This window comes from Aegilops tauschii, chromosome 1 (assembly GCF_002575655.3).
Source record: "Aegilops tauschii subsp. strangulata cultivar AL8/78 chromosome 1, Aet v6.0, whole genome shotgun sequence".
Lineage (NCBI taxonomy): Eukaryota > Viridiplantae > Streptophyta > Magnoliopsida > Poales > Poaceae > Aegilops > Aegilops tauschii.
Genome location: NC_053035.3, coordinates 269,859,713 through 269,866,853, shown reverse-complemented (window position 1 = coordinate 269,866,853; position 7,141 = coordinate 269,859,713). Strand labels below are relative to the sequence as shown.

The window sequence follows — 7,141 nt, the reverse complement described above, 5'->3', positions numbered from 1 at the left end:
TAGAGACGTGCAAGGTCTTTGGAGGGATTAGTTTAGCTAGGGTTGATGATGCCTTGTTGACCGCTTGATATGTTTAATCTTTGACCCCCACCGGACCAAGAAGAAAGTGACGAGGCCGGTGAGCAGATCGGACAAGTGATCTCCTTCCACCAGTACAAGTTGATTGAGGTGGCGGGAACTGACCGGATCACCGACAGGCGGCTGCTCGATCACGGCGGCGGCGGCCACAACTCCGATGTATTCTCTCCGTTCTACTCCATCCGTTCTTAAATATAAGTCTTTTTAGAGATTTCAAATGTACTACCACATACGGATGTATATAGACATATTTTAGAGTGTAAATTCATTCATTTTGCTCCGTATGTAGTCACTTGTTGAAATCTTTAGAAAGACCTATATTTAGAAACGGAGGGAGTAAAATAGATGACTTAATTTTATACTAACTTTATATATTTTTTGAAACGGAGAGAGTATTTATTTAGCTCCTAGTTCTGGATCCATCCGTGCACGGGTCATTGCCTCCTGCTTGGCGAGCTGACCGCGTCATTGTCAGGTGAGTCAGCTCCAACGCAGCACGGCGTACGACAGGAGACAGTTGGTGTTGGTGGTTTTGTCCATCTGGATTTCCCGTGGGCGCGTCGCTCCATGTGCCAATAAACTCATCAGTGACCACACAACACTAGCTAGTGTTCGGCAGATGATTATACTTATAACCTAATCTGACGCAGAGTAGTAGTGTACTTACGTATAATCTACTCCCGAGTGGTGCTAACGTGTGGTGTGGATATACGATACCGATATGCGCTCCTGCTTTTGGAGCAACCATACGCACGGCACGTCGTCAGCACATGCACTACAACTCTACGAGTACTGTACTCCATTACTACAGCTAGCTAGCAGCGTGGTATTCATCCAGAACGTTACGTACGTAGCTGGTGCGAGTCGCCAGACTATACATCGCCGAGAGAAGTGAGCGGCGGCCCCAGACCCAGTGCCGCTTCCGCGGCCGGCCGTGGCAGTCCCGTTGCACAGGCACAGCCGAGCGGAACGCCACATCGCCGTCGACGTCGATCCATCCATCCATCGTAAGCGGGCGCCACCAGTGGCATGCAACTTGACACGGCTGCACGCATCGTACCAGATGATAGGATATGCACGACACGAGACGCCGACGCAGACGCCGGTGATGATAAGGAGGTCGACCAGGGATCGGATAGCCTCGCCCGCATCACAGGCTTGTTCGGCCCGCCGGGTGCGTGCGGCTGGCGACGGCCAAGGCCTCGCGATCGTCGTACGTACGTATCGCCGCGGACCCGGATCGGCTGGAGTCAGGTTGATGATGTGGGGACCTTTCGCTGGCTGTTTCGTCGAAACGTAGGTGGGCGTGTTGGCTAGAACCGAAGCGTGCGTGTCGACAAGCGGGGCTGCTGGTGGAGGAATTCCGCCTGTCGTCCTTGCCCGTCTTGATCGCTCATGGGGCCGGTCGGGCACGTTTCGGGAGAGTGCTCAAGTGGTCGGAACTGCAACTGTTTATCGCCACAATCAGCTCAGGCACTTTCGGAACCGCCACAGGTCTGCCGCATTCTACCGTGGGCACCTTCTGTACTGCTTCGACGCTTCTGTTTTCGGGATCTATAACTGCCGAACATTCGGATTTTCTAGACCTGAAGCCAAACATGCTCATAGCCGCGGCACGAATCAAGATGCTCCACCGTTGCCACGTCATTCCAGGCACTCGTTCGGGTTGAAGGCGATTTCACACGAACGGTTTTTTCTCGCACTGGGTACCTTATCCTTTCCCCCGAGCACTGCCTCACCCACTCCTCCAAGTCTAGCCTCACGTTATCCTCCCGGCGATTACAGCGGCGAGTCCTTCCGGCGATTGGAGCGGCGGCAGGAGGCGCGCGAGTGCGGCGGAGAGGATGCGGGAGGGCTGCGTCCCTGTGATAGGGCGACGCCCGCCGGGCACCACGCTGCGGCCCTGCGGGAGGAGGCGGCGGCGAGGATGCGGTCGGCGGGGGGAGGCGGTGGCGAGGATGCGGTCGGCGGGAGGGAGGCGGCGGCCGGTAGAAGCTGTTCCGACGAATTGGGAGCTCCTCCTGCACGTCGAGAGCACCGTCCGGCACCACGCGCGCGCGCATGCCGCGTCGGGGAGTGCGAGCAGCGTGGCGCTGCCGGTCGCGCCCGCCACCCACATCCTGACGCGGCAGCGTGGTCGGCGGGGACCCGTTCGTGGCGTCGCGTTGCCGGGTCGCGCGAGTGCGGCGGCGAGGATGTGGGATGGCTGCATCGGGCGGCCACGTAGTCGACAGATATGGAGGCGGCCGCGACACTTGAGAAGAGGGAGCGGCTAGTGATGGGGCCGAGGGCTGGGTGCTACCGTCGTCGCACACGGTCGCTCAGGAGAGCCGCCGGCTATGGAGGACGTCGAGTGGCGGTGGCAGTCGCTCCCGCTTCTGTTTTCAGGTGCAGCCGCTCCTGCTTTTGCTCCGAGTGTATCACGGCGTCGTCAGCTGTCGACCCCTCCATTTGGGGCTTGCTCGAGGTACAAGATGCATCCATCCATCTCATCGCTGCGATTTTTGTTGAAGCCGCAAGTCTGATTGATCAATCCAGTCCACCAATGTTGTTTCAGTATTTTGCCATGCTTTTGTGTGAATTGTGTTTTTGCACTGCCATTCAGTACAAGTAGTAGAACAGAGTGACAAGCATATCAGACATTCATAATTGCTACTAATCCACCTGGTCTGATATTGCTTTCATGCTGATTCAATCAAATCTAATCAATCGTTTGAGACAATCTCTGTTTTGGTTCAGTAACGTCATGTTCATTTTACTGTCGGAGTGATCCATCGAGTCCTTGTAAGAATGTTTGGTTGATTGGTTCAGTACATATGGCCTTGCAATTGAAGAAGAAACAAAGTCTACAATCATTGATCGAGCATAATATGCGCAAACATTTTTTATTGCCATGGCAATTTAATTTTTTAGTTGACATGGCGAATTTACTTTTATTGCCAAGATGAAGGCAATTTTTTGGCAAATAACCATGGCAAATTTAGTTCAGGTGTCATCGCAAATTTCTTAATTTAACCATGGCAACTCTATTTTTCATTTGATCATGGTAAATTTAGTAATTGACCATGGAAAATTTTGGTTCATAGATGATGGCAAGTTTCAATTTCTCATTAATTAACCATGGCAACTTTTTTTATTTGATCTTGGTAAGTTTAGAAATTGATCATGGCAATTTCAGTTTGCAGATCATGGCATTTTTTAGTTTCATGTATTTTGCATGGCAACATTTTTTTTAGACAAGACGATGGCAATTTTAAGTAAATGGCCATGGCAAATAAAGTTTACGATGCATGGCAAATTTTATAATTAAACATGGCAAAAAAATTGTAGTTGACGATGGCAAATTTTCTGAATGTTAAGAACATCCACTGCTTCTGTCATGCCCTTGTTTAGCAAATTTTACTCCATATTTTTGCCATGGCAAAAATACTTTTATTCACACAGCAAATTTTAGTTTAAGTTGCCATGGCAATTTTTTAGTTTAAGTTGCCATGGCAAATTTATTGTAAAAAGCATGGCAATTTTGCTTTAAATATGATGGCAAATTTACATTTCCAGAAGATGGCAAATTTAACTATGTAGCACGACAAATATACTTGTATGGCCATGTCATTTTTTAATTTATTTCCATGGCAAAAGTACTCCATTTTTTCCATGGCATTTTTTTACTCCATTTTTGCCATGTCAAATTTAACTCCATTTTTTGCCATGGCAAAAATTCTTTTATTTCACATGGAAAATTTTAGTCTAAGTTGCCATTGCAAATTTTATTTTAAGTTGCCATGGCAAATTTATTGTAAAGAACACAATTTAATTTAAATATTATGGAAAAATTACATTTGTAGAACATGACAAATTTCGCTATGTAGCATCTTAAATATACCTGTGTAGCCATGGCATTTATTTATTTATTTCCATGGCAACTTCTTCCTTTTTTGCGCCATTTTTAAAACATAAACTTGAAGATGGCAAAAAATTTATAGAATGGCAAAAATCCATGGCAATTTTATTGTGCAAAAGACCAGTGTTTATTAGTCACAGAAAACTGGGCTTTTTACTTGTCATAACTTAATATGGGCTTTATTTTTTGTTTTTCTTTTCGCAGGAACAAGTCCAGTCCTGGTGCGTGGGGAGTTCAGGCTGGAGCGTTCTCCTTCCGAACTGAGAAGTTCGATCGATGCCCATCCTGTTCCGAACGAAACGTTCGGTACGGGGTGCTCCCAGACCGAACGGTCGGGAGTTATCGGCGTCCGTTTTACCTTTCTGGTTCACTCGTCCTTCCCGATCCGTGTTCAGTTGCTGCATCCGGCAAGAGCAAGGTGCCCGTCTACATTTATGTCAATCTTGATGACTTGCTCTACTCTCGATTTGTGCTCCCAGACCAAAAGATTCATACGAGGGGACAATAGACCCATCTCCAAAACTAAAAAATTCGGACCTGCACCATAAATGGTTGTGATTTTTTTTAAGTGAATGGTTGTGATCTTCTGGGAGCTTTTTTTTAGAAAATTGTGCGACCTGGTTTTGGTTTTTAGGGGAAAACTAAGCTTTATTAATCATTCACATGTAGTGGGATACCGTTTGGATCGTGAGGATGAGCCAACCAAATGTGGCATCCCGGACCGAGAGTACGAGAGTTCTTAGCTAAATCGTGTGCTTCGTCGTTAACATTTCGGCTTTCAAAAATAAAACTACAATTAAAAGTTGATGCCCGAAGTTTGATCTCCGTGATAATAGACCCATACCGGCCCGGTTACCCTTGACAATGTCGCCACCACCTGCTGAGAGTGTGATGAGAAGGTAAAAATCTGAAGTAGGAGGTCCTCTGCCAAGGCCAAAGCTTCTCTGCATGCCAATGCTTCCAATACGGCAGGACTAAGAACGCCTTCAACAACCAGGGATGAGCTGCCGAGATAGTTCCACGCATCGCCGCGGCATACTGCAGCAGCGGAGCCACCTCGTGTCCGCAAACACCCCCGTCCACATGGATTTTAGCCTGTCCCGGGGGAGGCGTTGTGCACCGTTTCTGGATCAGTGGGGCTGCAACAGTCAGCTGCACAGCTTGAGTGGGCGATAGAACATTCACTTTCAGCAATTCTAGCTCTGAAATGAATTTAACAATGAAGGCGTTAGTCGCATGCGGGCTATGAAAAGATCCGAACAGCCTTCCTCCATGCAGACCGAACAACCCATAACGTCACTGACAAACGGATGAAATCAGAATGTGATAATGTGACCATCATCATGAAAGTCCACTGCTTCGGATTTGGCTCTGGGTTGAAGATAATCCGATCAATCAAATCGCCATGGTCTAGTGCCCAAAGACACCTAGACATTGAACACTCGAACAGGGAGTGCCTCCATGAATCCCGAGAGCCACAAAGACCGCAGGAGCTCGAAGTTGTCATCTTACGGTGAGCACTGACATCTTCCTTGGGAAGTGAAAGTTTCAACAAGTGCCACAGGAACATACGGATCTTGGCTGGTACTTGTGTGTTTCATAAGGATTTCCACGAGTGTGCATCAGTGGTTGAGCTAGACGATCCTGCTGTACCATTCAACCACACCTCTCTGCGTTGGCGAGTAGCTACGAGCATCCTGTAAGCAGATCAGACGGTGAAGATGTTGTTTCTTTCAAAGTTCAATGCCTAGAAGTCGTTGATGTTTCTAGTACACAACGGGATGGCCAGAATGGCTGGGATGTCAATGAGCAAAAAGACCTCCTCGATTTTGTATCTATCCCATGTGGCCGAAGTTGAATCAATAAAGTAAGATGCCATGGCCGGTGGGTTTAGTAACTTGCTTCTATATGGACGCATCATCTCGTCCCTAGGAATCCGGTTCTCTACCCACACATCCGTCGAGGTACCATTACCAATGCGCTTAATAAGCCCCTGCTTTAGCACGTCCATGCCTCCATGATTGCCCTTCAGATTTGACTTGGATAGCTCCCAAGATTTGCTTGCAATATCGAAGTTGTAGGAAAGTAGACACTCTTTAGAATGCGTCCACTCAGAGAGTCAGGTTGTTGCAATATACGTCATCCTTGTTTCGCTAGCATGGACAGGTTGAAAAGCTCAAAATCTTTAAAACCTAGACCTCCCATTGCTTTTGGTTGTGTCATGTCCTTCCAAGAGACCCAACTAGGTTTCCAGCGACCCTCTCTACTGCCCCACCAAAACTTCCTAATCAACATGTTGAAGTGTTCACATAAGCCCCTTGGAAGCTTAAAGCAGGACATGGAGAAGGCAGGTATTGCTTGTGCAATAGCTTTAACAAGTACTTCTTTACCTGCAGTGGGCATTGTATTTTCAATCCATCCTTGGATTTTACTCCAGAGCCTATCTTTAAAAAATTTGAAAGCTCCATTTGTTCAATATCCCACATCAGATGGCATGCCCACGTACTTCTCATTAAGTGTTTCGCTAGGTACCTGGAGCAAACCTTTGATCTCAGCTCTAACGCTATCAGGAACCACCTTACTGAAAAAGATGAAAGATTTACCATAAATGATCCGCTGCCCTGTTGCTTGACAATAGATGTCCAACACTTGGTACACCTCATTTGCTCCCATAAGATTGGCCCTGTAAAACAACAGGTTGTCATCTGCGAATAGAAATGGTTCACTGGCGGTGCCGAGGTAGATATTAGTAGACCATGAAGATTTGATGACTCATCTTGTGATTTTAGGAGACAGGAAAGGCCCTCTGCTGCTAATAAGAACAAGTATGGGAAATAGGGTCCCCTTGCCGGATTCCACGTGAAGGTGTGAATTGCTGAAGTTTCTTGCCATTGAACATCACTGAAAATTTAATTGAGGTCACCATGCTCATGACAGTGTGCACCCATCGTTGTGTGAAGCCTAGTTTTAGCATGTGGCTCTCAAATATTCTCGCTCGGGAGGCCTTGGCCCATAATAGATTCTTGTAGAATAAGGAGTACAATTTTGTTTCACAATAGTAATGGCTAATGGCGAGAACCCCTAAAAAAGTAGTAATGGCGAGACCTCTCATTTGACAGGCGCCCCTATATCTCGCATTTAGCCAAAGGGTAAGAACCCTCG

At 47.3% G+C, this 7,141-nt stretch overlaps 1 long non-coding RNA gene across 2 annotated transcripts; it reads left to right on the top strand.

Annotated features, from left to right (window-relative positions):
• Window positions 1–973: 973 nt before the first annotated feature.
• Window positions 974–4,566, top strand: LOC141021130 (uncharacterized). Of its 2 annotated transcripts, XR_012181148.1 has the most exons (3): window positions 974–1,784; window positions 1,864–2,545; window positions 4,184–4,566. It is a non-coding gene; the product is annotated as an uncharacterized lncRNA (long non-coding RNA). The 2 variants fall into 2 exon arrangements; XR_012181147.1 differs by lacking the exon at window positions 974–1,784 and having other exon boundaries at window positions 1,794–2,545.
• The last annotated feature ends 2,575 nt before the right edge of the window (window positions 4,567–7,141 follow it).